Source organism: Cibotium barometz, chromosome 12, assembly GCF_041138505.1.
Source record: "Cibotium barometz isolate CiBa-2024 chromosome 12, ASM4113850v1, whole genome shotgun sequence".
Taxonomy (NCBI): Eukaryota; Viridiplantae; Streptophyta; class Polypodiopsida; order Cyatheales; family Cibotiaceae; genus Cibotium; species Cibotium barometz.
In genome coordinates, this window is record NC_141057.1 from 25,021,990 (window position 1) to 25,041,308 (window position 19,319).

A 19,319-nucleotide genomic window follows, 5' to 3' on the forward strand; every position below is an offset into this window, starting at 1 on the left:
TGAGATGTGATATCATGTGAATGAGGATGTAAATGAATGATATAGGATGTGACTGAATGTGTTAGCATGTGAATCGAGATGTGAATGGATGTGATATCATGTGAATCAGGATGTAAATGAATGGTATAGGATGTGAATGAATGTGTTAGCATGTGAATTGGGATGTGAATGAATGATATAGGATGTGAATGAATGTGTTAGCATGAGAATCGGGATGTGAATGAATGTGATAGCATGTGAATCGAGATGTGAATGAATGATAAGGGATGTGAATGGATGTGATGTGATGTGAATCGGGATGTGAATAACGATAAGGGACGTGAATGAACGTGTTAGCATGCGAATCCGGAGATGTGAAAGAATGAGATGTGATGTGAAATGGATGTGATAAGATGCGATGTAAACTGGATAGATGTTAATGTATGTGAAGTGATGAGATGTATGGGTAGATGCAAGTGGATGAGATCTGATGAGGATAAATGAAGAAATAAGTGATGAGATAGAAAAAGATGTGATTAGATCTGATGATTAGATCTGATGAGGATAAATGAGGAAATAAGTGATGAGATAGAAAAAGATGTGATTAAATGAGAATGGGAATACTTATGAAATGAATGTGGATTGATGTGGGTTGATGTGTGGATAATGTGGATTGATGTGGATGGATTTATAGAGGATGTGGATTGATGTGTGGGTAATGTGAATTGACACGAATGGATGTATGGATGATGTGGATTGATGTGTGGATAATGTGGATAATGTGGATGGATGTATGGATGATGTGGATTGATGTGGATGGATGTATGGATGTATGGATGATGTGGATTGATGTGTGGATGATGCGATTGGATGTGATTTGATGTGGGAGTGATGTGATGTGATAGGGATCGATGAAGAAAAAAAATTATGGGAAGATGGGGACTAATGTGAAAGGATGTGGAGTGATGAGAAAAGATGGAAATATTGTTGGAACTGTAACTGTATGTGAAAAATGGTTAGCCATACAAAGGAGGTTATGGCAAAATTTTCTTAAATTTGGTGAAGTAAGTTCTATCTTTTCCTTATTCAAAAAGAGTAATCCCCACCGCTTGTGTATTCTAAAAGTGTTATTTTTATTCTATGCATAAAAAATGCATATTAAAAATATTTTTACTAAAAGTGTTCTTTTCATTAGACTTAATTTCGATGCAGAGAAAGATGCATATTAAGAATATTTTGATCATAAAAGTGTTACCTTCATCAAAATTGATTTTTATGCATAAATAGACGTATAAAAGATTTTTCTTATTATAAAAGTGTTACTTTCATTAAAATTAAATTTATGCATAAATAGATGCATTAAAAAAAATTATTATAAAAGCGTTACGTTCATCAAATTTTGATTTTATGCATAGAAAGATGCATAAAGGAATTTATTTTTATTTCAAAAGAGTTATTCTCATCAATTTTGATTTTATGCATAGAAAGATGCATAAAGAAATTTATTTTTATTTCAAAAGAGTTACTCTCATCAATTTTGATTTTATGCATAGAAAGATGCATAAAGAAATTTATTTTTATTTCAAAAGAGTTACTCTCATCAATTTTGATTTTATGCATAGAAAGATGTATAAAGAAATTTATTTTTATTTCAAAAGAGTTATTCTCATCAATTTTGATTTTATGCATAGAAAGATGCATAAAAGATTTATTTTTATTTCGAAAGTGTTATTCTCCTTAAAATTGAATTTATGCATAAATAGATGCATAAATGGATTTTTATAAAAGTGTTATTTCCCACTGAAGTTGTTCTTATGCATAAATAGATGCGTAAAGAATCTTTATATCAAAAATAAGAATTCTCTTATATTCTATAAATAAATGTGAATCAGATAAATGTGAATGAATAGATGAGATGTGATGTCATGTGAATCAGGATGTAAATGAATGATATAGGATGTGAATGAATGTGTTAGCATGTGAATCAAGATGTAAATGAATGATATAGGATTTGAATGAATGTGTTAGCATGTGAATCAGGGTATAAAAATGATATAGGATGTGAATGAATGTGTTAGCATGTGAATCAGGATGTGAATGAATGATAAGGGATGTGAATGGATGTGATGTGATGTGAATCAAATAAATGTGAATGAATAGATGAGATGTGATGTCATGTGAATGAGGATGTAAATGAATGATATAGGATGTGAATGAATGTGTTAGCATGTGAATCGGGATGTGAATGAATGATAAGGGATGTGAATGGATGTGATGTAATGTGAATCAGATAAGTAAGAATGAATAGATGAGATGTGATTTTATGTGAATGAGGATGTAAATGAATGATATAGGATGTGAGTGAACGTGTTAGCATGTGAATCGGGATGTGAATGAATGATAAGAGATGTGAATGGATGTGATGTGATGTGAATCAGATAAATGTGAATGAATATATGAGATGTGATTTCATGTGAATCAGGATGTAAATGAATGATATAGGCTGTGAATCGGGATGTGAATGAATGATAAGGTATGTGAATGGATGTGATGTGATGTGAATCAGATAAATGTGAATGAATAGATGAGATGTGATGTCATGTGAATCAGGATGTGAATGAATGTGTTAGGATGTGAATGAATGTGTTAGAATGTGAATCGGGATGTGAATGAATAATATAGGATGTGAATGAATGTGATAGCATGTGAATGGCAATGTGAATGAATGAAAAGGGATGTGAATGGATGTGATGTAAATGAATGGTATAGGATGTGAATGAATGTTTTAGCATGTGAATCGGGATGTGAATGAATGATATAGGATGTGAATGAATGTGTTAGCATGTGAATCGGGATGTGAGTGAATGTGATAGCATGTGAATCGGGATGTGAATGAATGATAAGGGATGTGAATGTGATAGCATGTGAATCGGGATGTGAATGAATGATAAGGGATGTGAATGGATGTGATGTGATGTGAATCGGGATGTGAATGAATGATAAGGGATGTGAATGGATGTGATGTGATGTGAATCGGGATGTGAATAAATGATAAGGGACGTGAATGAATGTGATAGCATTTGAATCGGGATGTGAATGAATGATAAGGGATGTGAATTTGATAGCATGTGAATTGGGATGTGAATGAATGATAAGGGATGTGAATGGATGTGATGTGATGTGAATCAAATAAATGTGAATGAATAGATGAGATGTGATATCATGTGAATGAGGATGTAAATGAATGATATAGGATGTGACTGAATGTGTTAGCATGTGAATCGAGATGTGAATCGAGATGTGAATGGATGTGATATCATGTGAATCAGGATGTAAATGAATGGTATAGGATGTGAATGAATGTGTTAGCATGTGAATCGGGATGTGAATGAATGATATAGGATGTGAATGAATGTGTTAGCATGTGAATCGGGATGTGAATGAATGTGATAGCATGTGAATCGAGATGTGAATGAATGATAAGGGATGTGAATGGATGTGATGTGATGTGAATCGGGATGTGAAATATGATAAGGGACGTGAATGAACGTGTTAGCATACGAATCCAGAGATGTGAAAGAATGAGATGTGATGTGAAATGGATGTGATAAGATGCGATGTAAACTGGATAGATGTTAATGTATGTGAAGTGATGAGATGTATGGGTAGATGCAAGTGGATGAGATCTGATGAGGATAAATGAGGAAATAAGTGATGAGATAGAAAAAGATGTGATTAGATCTGATGATTAGATCTGATGAGGATAAATGAGGAAATAAGTGATGACATAGAAAAAGATGTGATTAAATGAGAATGGGAATACTTATGAAATGAATGTGGATTGATGTGGGTTGATGTGTGGATAATGTGGATTGATGTGGATGGATTTATAGAGGATGTGGATTGATGTGTGGGTAATGTGAATTGACATGAATGGATGTATGGATGATGTGGATTGATGTGTGGATAATGTGGATAATGTGGATGGATGTATGGATGATGTGGATTGATGTGGATGGATGTATGGATGTATGGATGATGTGGATTGATGTGTGGATGATGCGATTGGATGTGATTTGATGTGGGAGTGATGTGATGTGATAGGGATCGATGAAGAAAAAAATTTATGGGAAGATGGGGACTAATGTGAAAGGATGTGGAGTGATAAGAAAAGATGGAAATATTGTTGGAACTGTAATTGTATGTGAAAAATGGTTAGCCATACAAAGGAGGTTATGGCAAAATTTTCTTAAATTTGGTGAAGTAAGTTCTATCTTTTCCTTATTCAAAAAGAGTAATCCCCACCGCTTGTGTATTCTAAAAGTGTTATTTTTATTCTATGCATAAAAAATGCATATTAAAAATATTTTATTAAAAGTGTTCTTTTCATTAGACTTAATTTCTATGTAGAGAAAGATGCATATTAAGAACATTTTGATCATAAAAGTGTTACCTTCATCAAAATTGATTTTTATGCATAAATAGACGTATAAAAGATTTTTCTTATTATAAAAGTGTTACTTTCATTAAAATTAAATTTATGCATAAATAGATGCATTAAAAAAATTTATTATAAAAGCGTTACGTTCATCAAATTTTGATTTTATGCATAGAAAGATGCATAAAGGAATTTATTTTTATTTCAAAAGAGTTACTCTCATCAATTTTGATTTTATGCATAGAAAGATGCATAAAGAAATTTATTTTTATTTCAAAAGAGTTACTCTCATCAATTTTGATTTTATGCATAGAAAGATGCATAAAGAAATTTATTTTTATTTCAAAAGAGTTACTCTCATCAATTTTGATTTTATGCATAGAAAGATGTATAAAGAAATTTATTTTTATTTCAAAAGAGTTATTCTCATCAATTTTGATTTTATGCATAGAAAGATGCATAAAAGATTTATTTTTATTTCGAAAGTGTTATTCTCCTTAAAATTGAATTTATGCATAAATAGATGCATAAATGGATTTTTATAAAAGTGTTATTTTTCACTGAAGTTGTTCTTATGCATAAATAGATGCGTAAAGAATCTTTATATCAAAAATAAGAATTCTCTTACATTCTATAAATAAATGTGAATCAGATAAATGTGAATGAATAGATGAGATGTGATGTCATGTGAATCAGGATGTAAATGAATGATATAGGATGTGAATGAATGTGTTAGCATGTGAATCAAGATGTAAATGAATGATATAGGATTTGAATGAATGTGTTAGCATGTGAATCAGGGTATAAAAATGATATAGGATGTGAATGAATGTGTTAGCATGTGAATCGGGATGTGAATGAATGATAAGGGATGTGATGTGATGTGAATCAAATAAATGTGAATGAATAGATGAGATGTGATGTCATGTGAATGAGGATGTAAATGAATGATATAGGATGTGAATGAATGTGTTAGCATGTGAATCGGGATGTGAATGAATGATAAGGGATGTGAATGGATGTGATGTAATGTGAATCAGATAAATAAGAATGAATAGATGAGATGTGATGTCATGTGAATGAGGATGTAAATGAATGATATAGGATGTGAGTGAATGTGTTAGCATGTGAATCGGGATGTGAATGAATGATAAGGGATGTGAATGGATGTGATGTGATGTGAATCAGATAAATGTGAATGAATATATGAGATGTGATGTCATGTGAATCAGGATGTAAATGAATGATATAGGCTGTGAATCGGGATGTGAATGAATGATAAGGTATGTGAATGGATGTGATGTGATGTGAATCAGATAAATGTGAATGAATAGATGAGATGTGATGTCATGTGAATCAGGATGTGAATGAATGATATAGGATGTGAATGAATGTGTTAGCATGTGAATCGGGATGTGAATGAATGATATAGGATGTGAATGAATGTGATAGCATGTGAATGGCGATGTGAATGAATGAAAAGGGATGTGAATGGATGTGATGTAAATGAATGGTATAGGATGTGAATGAATGTTTTAGCATGTGAATCGGGATGTGAATGAATGTGTTAACATGTGAGTGAATGTGATAGCATGTGAATCGGGATGTGAATGAATGATAAGGGATGTGAATGTGATAGCATGTGAATTGGGATGTGAATGAATGATAAGGGATGTGAATGGATGTGAATCAAATAAATGTGAATGAATAGATGAGATGTGATATCATGTGAATGAGGATGTAAATGAATGATATAGGATGTGATTGAATGTGTTAGCATGTGAATCGAGATGTGAATGGATGTGATATCATGTGAATCAAGATGTAAATGAATGGTATAGGATGTGAATGAATGTGTTAGCATGTGAATCGGGATGTGAATGAATGATGTAGGATGTGAATGAATGTGTTAGCATGTGAATCGGGATGTGAATGAATGTGATAGCATGTGAATCGAGATGTGAATGAATGATAAGGGATGTGAATGGATGTGATGTGATGTGAATCGGGATGTGAATAACGATAAGGGACGTGAATGAACGTGTTAGCATGCGAATCCGGAGATGTGAAAGAATGAGATGTGATGTGAAATGGATGTGATAAGATGCGATGTAAACTGGATAGATGTTAATGTATGTGAAGTGATGAGATGTATGGGTAGATGCAAGTGGATGAGATCTGATGAGGATAAATGAGGAAATAAGTGATGAGATAGAAAAAGATGTGATTAGATCTGATGATTAGATCTGATGAGGATAAATGAGGAAATAAGTGATGAGATAGAAAAAGATGTGATTAAATGAGAATGGGAATACTTATGAAATGAATGTGGATTGATGTGGGTTGATGTGTGGATAATGTGGATTGATGTGGATGGATTTATAGAGGATGTGGATTGATGTGTGGGTAATGTGAATTGACATGAATGGATGTATGGATGATGTGGATTGATGTGTGGATAATGTGGATAATGTGGATGGATGTATGGATGATGTGGATTGATGTGGATGGATGTATGGATGTATGGATGATGTGGATTGATGTGTGGATGATGCGGCAAAATTTTCTTAAATTTGGTGAAGTAAGTTCTATCTTTTCCTTATTCAAAAAGAGTAATCCCCACCGCTTGTGTATTCTAAAAATGTTATTTTTATTCTATGCATAAAAAATGCATATTAAAAATATTTTTATTAAAAGTGTTCTTTTCATTAGACTTAATTTCTATGTAGAGAAAGATGCATATTAAGAATATTTTGATCATAAAAGTGTTACCTTCATCAAAATTGATTTTTATGCATAAATAGACGTATAACAGATTTTACTTATTATAAAAGTGTTACTTTCATTAAAATTTAATTTATGCATAAATAGATGCATTAAAAAAAATTATTATAAAAGCGTTACGTTCATCAAATTTTGATTTTATGCATAGAAAGATGCATAAAGGAATTTATTTTTATTTCAAAAGAGTTATTCTCATCAATTTTGATTTTATGCATAGAAAGATGCATAAAGAAATTTATTTTTATTTCAAAAGAGTTACTCTCATCAATTTTGATTTTATGCATAGAAAGATGCATAAAGAAATTTATTTTTATGTCAAAAAAGTTATTCTTATCAATTTTGATTTTATGCATAGAAAGATGTATAAAGAAATTTATTTTTATTTCAAAAGAGTTATTCTCATCAATTTTGATTTTATGCATAGAAAGATGCATAAAGATTTATTTTTATTTCGAAAGTGTTATTCTCCTTAAAATTGAATTTATGCATAAATAGATGCATAAATGGATTTTTATAAAAGTGTTATTTCCCACTGAAGTTGTTCTTATGCATAAATAGATGCGTAAAGAATCTTTATATAAAAAATAAGAAAATTTCTTTTACATTCTATAAATAAATGTGAATCAGATAAATGTGAATGAATAGATGAGATGTGATGTCATGTGAATCAGGATGTAAATGAATGATATAGGATGTGAATGAATGTGTTAGCATGTGAATCAAGATGTAAATGAATGATATAGGATGTGAATGAATGTGTTAGCATGTGAATCAGGGTGTAAATGAATGATATAGGATGTGAATGAATGTGTTAGCATGTGAATCCGGATGTGAATGAATGATAAGGGATGTGAATGGATGTGATGTGATGTGATGTGAATCAAATAAATGTGAATGAATAGATGAGATGTGATGTCATGTGAATGAGGATGTAAATGAATGATATAGGATGTGAATGAATGTGTTAGCATGTGAATCGGGATGTGAATGAATGATAAGGGATGTGAATGGATGTGATGTAATGTGAATCAGATAAATAAGAATGAATAGATGAGATGTGATGTCATGTGAATGAGGATGTAAATGAATGATATAGGATGTGAGTGAATGTGTTAGCATGTGAATCGGGATGTGAATAAATGATAAGGGATGTGAATGGATGATAAGGGATGTGAATGGATGTGATGTGATGTGAATCAGATAAATGTGAATGAATACATGAGATGTGATGTCATGTGAATCAGGATGTAAATGAATGATATAGGCTGTGAATCGGGATGTGAATGAATGATAAGGTATTTGAATGGATGTGATGTGATGTGAATCAGATAAATGTGAATGAATAGATGAGATGTGATGTCATGTGAATCAGGATGTGAATGAATGATATAGGATGTGAATGAATGTGTTAGCATGTGAATCGGGATGTGAATGAATGATATAGGATAAGAATGAATGTGATAGCATGTGAATGGTGATGTGAATGAATGAAAAGGGATGTGAATAGATGTGATGTAAATGAATGGTATAGGATGTGAATGAATGTTTTAGCATGTGGATCGGGATGTGAATGAATGATATAGGATGTGAATGAATGTGTTAAAATGTGAGTGAATGTGATAGCATGTGAATCGGGATGTGAATGAATGATAAGGAATGTGAATGTGATAGCATGTGAATCGGGATGTGAATGAATGATAAGGGATGTGAATGGATGTGATGTGATGTGAATCAAATAAATGTGAATGAATAGATGAGATGTGATATCATGTGAATGAGGATGTAAATGAATGATATAGGATGTGACTGAATGTGTTAGCATGTGAATCGAGATGTGAATGGATGTGATATCATGTGAATCAGGATGTAAATGAATGGTATAGGATCTGAATGAATGTGTTAGCATGTGAATTGGGATGTGAATGAATGATATAGGATGTGAATGAATGTGTTAGCATGTGAATCGGGATGTGAATGAATGTGATAGCATGTGAATCGAGATGTGAATGAATGATAAGGGATGTGAATGGATGTGATGTGATGTGAATCAAGAGAATAATGATAAGGGACGTGAATGAACGTGTTAGCATGCGAATCCGGAGATGTGATGTGAAATGGATGCGATAAGATGCGATGTAAACTGGATAGATGTTAATGTATGTGAAGTGATGAGATGTATGGGTAGATGCAAGTGGATGAGATCTAATGAGGATAAATGAGGAAATAAGTGATGAGATAGAAAAAGATGTGATTAGATCTGATGATTAGATCTGATGAGGATAAATGAGGAAATAAGTGATGAGATAGAAAAAGATGTGATTAAATGAGAATGGGAATACCTATGAAATGAATGTGGATTGATGTGGGTTGATGTGTGGATAATGTGGATTGATGTGGATGGATTTATAGAGGATGTGGATTGATGTGTGGGTAATGTGAATTGACATGAATGGATGTATGGATGATGTGGATTGATGTGTGGATAATGTGGATAATGTGGATGGATGTATGGATGATGTGGATTGATGTGGATGGATGTATGGATGTATGGATGATGTGGATTGATGTGTGGATGATGCGATTGGATGTGATTTGATGTGGGACTGATGTGATGTGATAGGGATCGATGAAGAAAAAAAATAATGGGAAGATGGGGACTAATGTGAAAGGATGTGGAGTGATGAGAAAAGATGGAAATATTGTTGGAACTGTAATTGTATGTGAAAAATGGTCAGCCATACAAAGGAGGTTATGCCAAATTTTCTTAAATTTGGTGAAGTAAGTTCTATCTTTTTCTTATTCAAAAAGAGTAATCCCCACCGCTTGTGTATTCTAAAAGTGTTATTTTTATTCTATGCATAAAAAATGCATATTAAAAATATTTTTATGAAAATTGTTCTTTTCATTAGACTTAATTTCTATGTAGAGAAAGATGCATATTAAGAATATTTTGATCATAAAAGTGTTACCTTCATCAAAATTGATTTTTATGCATAAATAGACGTATAAAAGATTTTTCTTATTATAAAAGTGTTTCTTTCATTAAAATTAAATTTATGCATAAATAGATGCATTAAAAAAATTATTATAAAAGCGTTACGTTCATCAAATTTTGATTTTATTCATAGAAAGATGCATAAAGGAATTTATTTTTATTTCAAAAGAGTTATTCTCATCAATTTTGATTTTATGCATAGAAAGATGCATAGAGAAATTTATTTTTATTTTAAAAGAGTTACTCTCATCAATTTTGATTTTATGCATAGAAAGATGCATAAAGAAATTTTCTTTTATTTCAAAAAAGTTATTCTCATCAATTTTGATTTTATGCATAGAAAGATGTATAAAGATTTTTTTTTTATTTCAAAAGAGTTATTCTCATCAATTTTGATTTTATGCATAGAAAGATGCATAAAAGATTTATTTTTATTTCGAAAGTGTTATTCTCCTTAAAGTTGAATTTATGCATAAATAGATGCATAAATGGATTTTTATAAAAGTGTTATTTCCCACTGAAGTTGTTCTTATGCATAAATAGATGCGTAAAGAATCTTTATATCAAAAATAAGAAAATTTCTCTTACATTCTATAAATAAATGTGAATCAGATAAATGTGAATGAATAGATGAGATGTGATGTCATGTGAATCAGGATGTAAATGAATGATATAGGATGTGAATGAATGTATTAGCATGTGAATCAGGGTGTAAATGAATGATATAGGATGTGAATGAATGTGTTAGCATGTGAATCGGGATGTGAATGAATGATAAGGGATGTGAATGGATGTGATGTGATGTGAATCAAATAAATGTGAATGAATAGATGAGATGTGATGTCATGTGAATGAGGATGTAAATGAATGATATAGGATGTGAATGAATGTGTTAGCATGTGAATCGGGATGTGAATGAATGATAAGGGATGTGAATGGATGTGAATCTGATAAATAAGAATGAATAGATGAGATGTGATGTCATGTGAATGAGGATGTAAATGAATGATATAGGATGTGAGTGAATGTGTTAGCATGTGAATCGGGATGTGAATGAATGATAAGGGATGTGAATGGATGTGATGTGATGTGAATCAGATAAATGTGAATGAATATATGAGATGTGATGTCATGTGAATCAGGATGTAAATGAATGATATAGGCTGTGAATCGGGATGTGAATGAATGATAAGGTATGTGAATGGATGTGATGTGATGTGAATCAGATAAATGTGAATGAATAGATGAGATGTGATGTCATGTGAATCACGATGTGAATGAATGATATAGGATGTGAATGAATGTGTTAGCATGTGAATCGGGATGTGAATGAATGATATAGGATTTGAATGAATGTGATAGCATGTGAATGAATGTGATAGCATGTGAATGGCAATGTGAATGAATGAAAAGGGATGTGAATGGATGTGATGTAAATGAATGGTATAGGATGTGAATGAATGTTTTAGCATGTGAATCGGGATGTGAATAAATGATATAGGATGTGAATGAATGTGTTAGCATGTGAATCGGGATGTGAGTGAATGTGATAGCATGTGAATCGGGATGTGAATGAATGATAAGGGATGTGAATGTGATAGTATGTGAATCGGGATGTGAATGAATGATAAGGGATGTGAATGGATGTGATGTGATGTGAATCGGGATGTGAATAAAAGATAAGGGACGTGAATGAATGTGTTAGCATGCGAATCGAGAGTTGTGAATGAATGAGATGTGATGTGAAATGGATGTGATAAGATGCGATGTAAACTGGATAGATGTCAATGTATGTGAAGTGATGAGATGTATGGGTAGATGCAAGTGATGAGATGTATGGGTAGATGCAAGTGGATGAGATCTGATGAGGATAAATGAGGAAATAAGTGATGAGATAGAAAAAGATGTGATTAGATCTGGTAAGGATAAATGAGGAAATAAGTGATGAGATAGAAAAAGATGTGATTAGATGAGAATGGGAATACTTATGAAATGAATGTGGATTGATGTGGGTTGATGTGTGGATAATGTGAATTGATGTGAATGGATGTATGGATGATGTGGATTGATGTGTGGGTAATGTGGATTGACATGAATGGATGTATGGATGATGTGTGGATAATGTGGATTGATGTGGATGGATGTATCGATGATGTGGATGGATGTATGGATGATGTGGGTTGATGTGTGGATAATGTGGATTGACGTGAATGGATGTATGGATGATGTGGATGGATGTGGATGGATGTATGGATGTACGGATGATGTGGATTAATGTGTGGATGATGGGATTGGATGTGATTTGATGTGGGAATGATGTGATGTGGTAGGGATCGATGAAGAAAAAAAATTATGGGAAGATGAGAAAAGATGGGGACTAATGAGAAAGGATGTGGAGTGATGAGAAAAGATGGAAATATTGTTGGAACTGTAATTGTATGTGAAATCTATTTTTAAATGACTGTTTTATGTCAAGAATGTTGGGGAAGCATTTTGACCATCTTATGAATGAGGTCATAGAGACCTATTTGTTAAAGTTGCAACTGCTGACCGAGAGTCAACGGAAGACGTCTCCCGTAGCAAGGTCGCGGCCGAGGTCTTGACCAGCCTCGGTTTGATTTAAATGGTGAGCTTTCGGTACAGTGGATGAGGGACCAAGGAAGCAGCCTATGAGTGAAGCGCTAGGTGACCTGAAAAGGATCCTAGAGGGTGCTGACCATACGGTGCTCGGGCTCTCGGTCACCAAAGATACCCACACGTACGTCGGGGAAGATATTGGAACAAGGAGAAAGAGTTGTTTTCTGAATTCGGGCATGGATCTGGTTGATTGACCTTGCTGGTCCTCAACGGATGAGTCCATGGCTCTTTTATATGGATCTATTGATTGATCTTGCTGATCTTCAACGGAGACTCCATTTTTTGTTAAAGTGAATACTTGCCGATTACTATGAGCTAGGAACTATCGAAAAGGCCCCTGAGTGGACAGGGGGTGAGCGTTCTGGTTGCCAAATGATGCCATAGGTACACCGATGACGGAATGTTTGGAAATAAGGATTCAAATTGATAATTAGAGGATTATGATCAGTGACACTATGGTTTCATTAAATGATTGCTTTAAAGACTCTTGAATCTGTGAAAAAGGCCATTTCATATTGGGTGTGTAAGTGGTGTGACTAGTTTTAAGTTTGCATGAATATCCGGCTAGAGGGCCTGGGAACTCTTTTCCCTGGTACATGGGACAACCTAACCAAATTCCTAATTGGATCCCATCACTACAGTGGTTGGGAGGTTGGCTAACCCATAGGACTGGATGGGGTTAGGCTGGACTGATGGATCCCTAAATTGAGACTCAATTCTATTCTGGTTCGATAGATGAAGTAAATCCCGGACAAAAATTGTTCTATGGAAAAGAATCAACAGCTGTGCCTCTCAATGAGGAAAATAGCGTTGGTCTCTATGATCCAAGTACAATTCTTTCCCTGATCTGACTATGGGACTTACGAGTTTGGTCAGATCAGTTCAGTTAGTTAAGGCTTTTAACTACGTTAGAGAAAAGTTATCCTGCAGGAATCGTCCAAGCTTTTCGGACAAGGGAAGTTTTTTCGGGTTCGTTTTTGGAAGAACCGATGGATTAGTCTCTTGTTCGGATATCCGTGGGTGGTGGGCGAGGCCCCGAGTGTGGGACCCTGCCCCCCGCAAGTGCTACTTCCGCTACTAGCACCATTGAATTCGTTGCACGGTGGGGATAAGGACCTCACAGCTGGTATCAGAGTGAATTGGCTAATGAGGATCAACCAAGAAGCCAAAAATGTCAAAAATTTATGAAGAAGCAGTAAAAGGTTGTAATTGTGTGATAAAATTCATACAATTTGATATTCAAACTAAAATTTGTAAATTGGTAATTGGGTCTTCAGATGGAAGTAACGCAATTGTATGAAATCCCTGACTTGCTTGAGGCCTAGACATGATGGTATTTACCTTATAGTTCCAAGGTCCGTGACTACCTGTATATAGCGAGGGTATAACTGCAGCGCTTTACTGGCACTATATACGAGTAAATCTAAGACTTGAAATTATAAGCATTAATACTATCTACACGATGAATTCGAATGTGGTTGACATGATTTTAAATTCTCGTTGAGAACTCATGAGTTGATTTGGATTCACCAGACTATAAGGAATCCCAGAATCAATTGGATCTTAAGGAAAAGAGTTCTCCTCTAATTTTGCGAGATGAGGACATCTCGCCTTTTTTAAGTGGGGTAGAATGTAAGATTCCTCTCTCTAGCTTTTGAGGTGTGCAGGTGTAAGAACCTCCCCTTCTGATCTTATAATTATTCCCCTCTCTGAAATAAAAGAAAGATCCTGTTTTATCCTGTTTTGGCCTAGAGAGAGAAAATGTCTAGAGAGAGGTAATTTAAAATTGAGATATTTTTGGATATAAAAATCCTCCTAGTGTGTAAAATGGTTTCCCTTGAAACAGATATTCAAAGAGAAATTTCCAATGTGCAATTGGAATAAAGTGAAATCAGGTAAAAAGGACCTTAGCCTAAGGGTCCAGATTTTCGGAAATTTTTGAATAAAGGTTCCTATGGACCAATTAGATTAATCCAAATGTAGGAAGGAGATAAATAAAAGAATAAAAGAAAATCCCCCAAAAATGAGTAAATGCTCACATAAGATGAAGAGTTAACTAAGGACAAGGTTATTAGTTATAAAGAGAAGAGATATTTAGAAGAAATGATGCATTTTGATACCTCAGTGTGGGGAATTCTCCTCATAAAGGAGGCACCTATTTCACATGTGTGGTTGAGTTTTAAACTCACAAATAATGAGATATTTTCATCTCTCCTCTCTCCTGCTTCAACTAGATCCAAAAAGTAAGCTAAACTGACCTAAAAATGGTCAAAAATTGACCAAACTGATCTGGAAAATTCTAGAACCAATTTGCTTGGTTAGAGGCTCACTTTTTCCTATAAAGGAAGCCTCTCCCTTTGTAAATGGTTAATTGTGTTTTATACAGTGTTACTCTACTCCTTCCCAGAGCCAAAAATAGTGAATTCATTTGTTTTTTACCATGTCCTCTTCAAAAAAATTGGTGGCCACTCTTGTTGCAAACAAGAGTAGATCCCTAAAACCATCAAGCCAAAGGAAAGATCACAAAACTCCTAGTAAGTTAGAAATTCTACTTTTTCTTATTCTATTTTATGGTTTTCTGATTTTTGCTTTCTTTAAAATAAAAATGGATGTTATTCCTTGTTGGAAAGGCTTTCCGCCTTCTCTTCATTATTGAATTTTGCCTTTTTTTAATCCTAGATGTGTAATCAAATTGACGGAATTAAACTTTTCATATTGTTTACTCTTAATAAAGTGAAAATTGATTAGATCAGAATGATTTAAATCATCTTGGATAATTTCTAGTAAATTTTAGAGTGAAAAATTTGAAAAATGGTCAGCCATACAAAGGAGGTTATGGCAAAATTTTCTTAAATTTGGTGAAGTAAGTTCTATCTTTTCCTTATTCAAAAAGAGTAATCCCTACTGCTTGTGTATTCTAAAAGTGTTATTTTTATTCTATGCATAGAAAAATGCATATTAAAAATATTTTTACTAAAAGTGTTCTTTTCATTAGAATTAATTTCTATGCAGAGAAAGATGCATATTGGGAATATTTTGATCATAAAAGTGTTACCTTCATCAAAATTGATTTTTATGCATAAATAGACGCATAAAAGATTTTTCTTATTATAAAAGTGTTTCTTTCATTAAAATTAAATTTATGCATAAATAGATGCATTAAAAAAAATTATTATAAAAGCGTTACGTTCATCAAATTTTGATTTTATGCATAGAAAGATGCATAAAGGAATTTATTTTTATTTCAAAAGAGTTATTCTCATCAATTTTGATTTTATGCATAGAAAGATGCATAAAGAAATTTATTTTTATTTCAAAAGAGTTACTCTCATCAATTTTGATTTTATGCATAGAAAGATGCATAAAGAAATTTATTTTTATTTCAAAAGAGTTATTCTCATCAATTTTGATTTTATGCATAGAAAGATGCATAAAGAAATTTATTTTTATTTCAAAAGAGTTATTCTCATCAATTTTGATTTTATGCATAGAAAGATGCATAAAAGATTTATTTTTATTTCGAAAGTGTTATTCTCCTTAAAATTGAATTTATGCATAAATAGATGCATAAATGGATTTTTTATAAAAGTGTTATTTCCTACTGAAGTTGTTCTTATGCATAAATAGATGCGTAAAGAATCTTTATATCAAAAATAAGAATTCTTTTACATTTTATAAATAGATGTGATAAGATGTGATATGAATCAGATAGATGAGAATGAATAGAGAATGGATGTGATAAATAAATGTGAATCAGATAAATGTGAATGAATAGATGAGATGTGATGTCATGTGAATCAGGATGTAAATGAATGATATAGGATGTGAATGAATGTGTTAGCATCTGAATCAGGATGTAAATGAATGATATAGGATGTGAATGAAGGTGTTAGCATGTGAATCAGGGTGTAAATGAATGATATAGGATGTGAATGAATGTGTTCGCATGTGAATCGGGATGTGAATGAATGATAAGGGATGTGAATGGATGTGATGTGATGTGAATCAAATAAATGTGAATGAATAGATGAGATGTGATGTCATGTGAATGAGGATGTAAATGAATGATATAGGATGTGAATGAATGTGTTAGCATGTGAATCGAGATGTGAATGAATGATAAGGGATGTGAATGGATGTGATGTGATGTGAATCAGATAAATAAGAATGAATAGATGAGATGTGATGTCATGTGAATGAGGATGTAAATGAATGATATAGGATGTGAGTGAATGTGTTAGCATGTGAATCGGGATGTGAATGAATGATAAGGGATGTGAATGGATGTGATGTGATGTGAATCAGATAAATGTGAATGAATAGATGAGATGTGATGTCATGTGAATAAGGATGTAAATGAATGATATAGGCTGTGAATCGGGATGTGAATGAATAATAAGGTATGTGAACGGATGTGATGTGATGTGAATTAGATAAATGTGAATGAATAGATGATATGTGATGTCATGTGAATCAGGATGTAAATGCATGATATAGGATGTGAATGAATGTGTTAGCATGTGAATCGGGATGTGAATGAATGATATAGGATGTGAATGAATGTGATAGCATGTGAATGGCGAAGTGAATGAATGATAAGGGATGTGAATGGATGTGATGTCATGTGAATCAGGATGTAAATGAATATGGTATAGGATGTGAATGAATGTTTTAGCTTGTGAATCGAGATGTGAATGAATGATATAGGATGTGAATGAATGTGTTAGCATGTGAATCGGGATGTGAATGAATGTGATAGCATGTGAATCGGGATGTGAATGAATGATAAGGGATGTGAATGTGATAGCATGTGAATCGGGATGTGAATAAATGATAAGGGATGTAAATGGATGTGATGTGATGTGAATCGGGATGTGAATGAACGATAAGGGACGTGAATGAATGTGTTAGCATGCGAATCGGGAGTTGTGAATGAATAAGATGTGATGTAAAATGGATGTGATAAGATGCGATGTAAATTAGATAGATGTTAATGTATGTGAAGTGATGAGATGTATGGGTAAATGCAAGTGGATGAGATCTGATGAGGATAAATGAGGAAACAAGTGATGAGATAGAAAAAGATGTGATTAGATCTGATGAGGATAAATGAGGAAATAAGTGGTGAGATAGAAAAAGATGTGATTAGATGAGAATGGGAATACTTATGAAATGAATGTGGATTGATGTGTGGATAATGTGGATTGATGTGAATGGATGTATGGATGATGTGGATTGATGTGTGGGTAATGTGGATTGACATGAATGGATGTATGGATGATGTGGATTGATGTGTGGATAATGTGGATTGATGTGTGGATAATGTGGATTGATGTGTGGGTAATGTGGATTGACATGAATGGATGTATGGATGATGTGGATTGATGTGTGGATAATGTGGATTGATGTGGATGGATGTATCAATGATGTGGATTGATGTGGATGATGTGGATGGATGTATGGATGATGTGGGTTGATGTGTGGATAATGTGGATTGACGTGAGTGGATGTATGGATGATGTGGATGGATGTATGGATATACGGATGATGTGGATTAATGTGTGGATGATGCGATTGGATGTGATTTGATGTGGGAATGATGTGATGTGATAGGGATCGATGAAGAAAAAAAATTGTGGGAAGATGAGAAAAGATGGGGACTAATGAGAAAGGATGTGGAGTGATGAGAAAAGATGGAAATATTGTTGGAACTATAATTGTATGTGAAATCTATTTTTAAATGACTGTTTTATGTCAAGAATGTTGGGGAAGCATTTTGACCGTCTTATGAATGAGGTCATGGAGACCTATCTGTTAAAGTTGCAACTGCTGACCGAGAGTCAACGGAAGACGTCTCCTGTAGCGGCCGAGGTCTTGACCAGCCTCGGTTTGATTTAAATGGTGAGCTTTCGGTACAGTGGATGAGGGACCAAGGAAGTAGCCTATGAGTGAAGTGCTAGGTGACCTGCAAAGGATCCTAGAGGGTGCTGACCATACGGTGCTCGGGCTCTCGGTCACCAAAGATACCCACACGTACGTCGGGGAAGATATTGGAACAAGGAGAAAGAGTTATTTTCTGAATTCGGACATGGATCTAGTTGATTGACCTTGCTGGTCCTCAACGGATGAGTCCATGGCTCTTTTATATGGATCTGTTGGTTGATCTTGCTGATCTTCACCAACGGAGACTCCATTTTTTGTTAAAGTGAATACTTGCCGGTTACTATGAGCTAGGAACTATCGAAAAGGCCCCTGAGTGGACAGGGGGCCATAGGTACACCGATGAAGGAATGTTTGGAAATAAGGATTCAAATTGATAATTAGAGGATTATGATCAGTGACACTATGGTTTCATTAAATGATTGTTTCAAAGACTCTTGAATCTGTGAAAAAGGCCATTTCATATTGGGTTCGTAAGTGGTGTGACTAGTTTTAAGTTTGCATGAATATCCGGCTAGAGGGCTTGGGAACTTTCCCTGGTACATG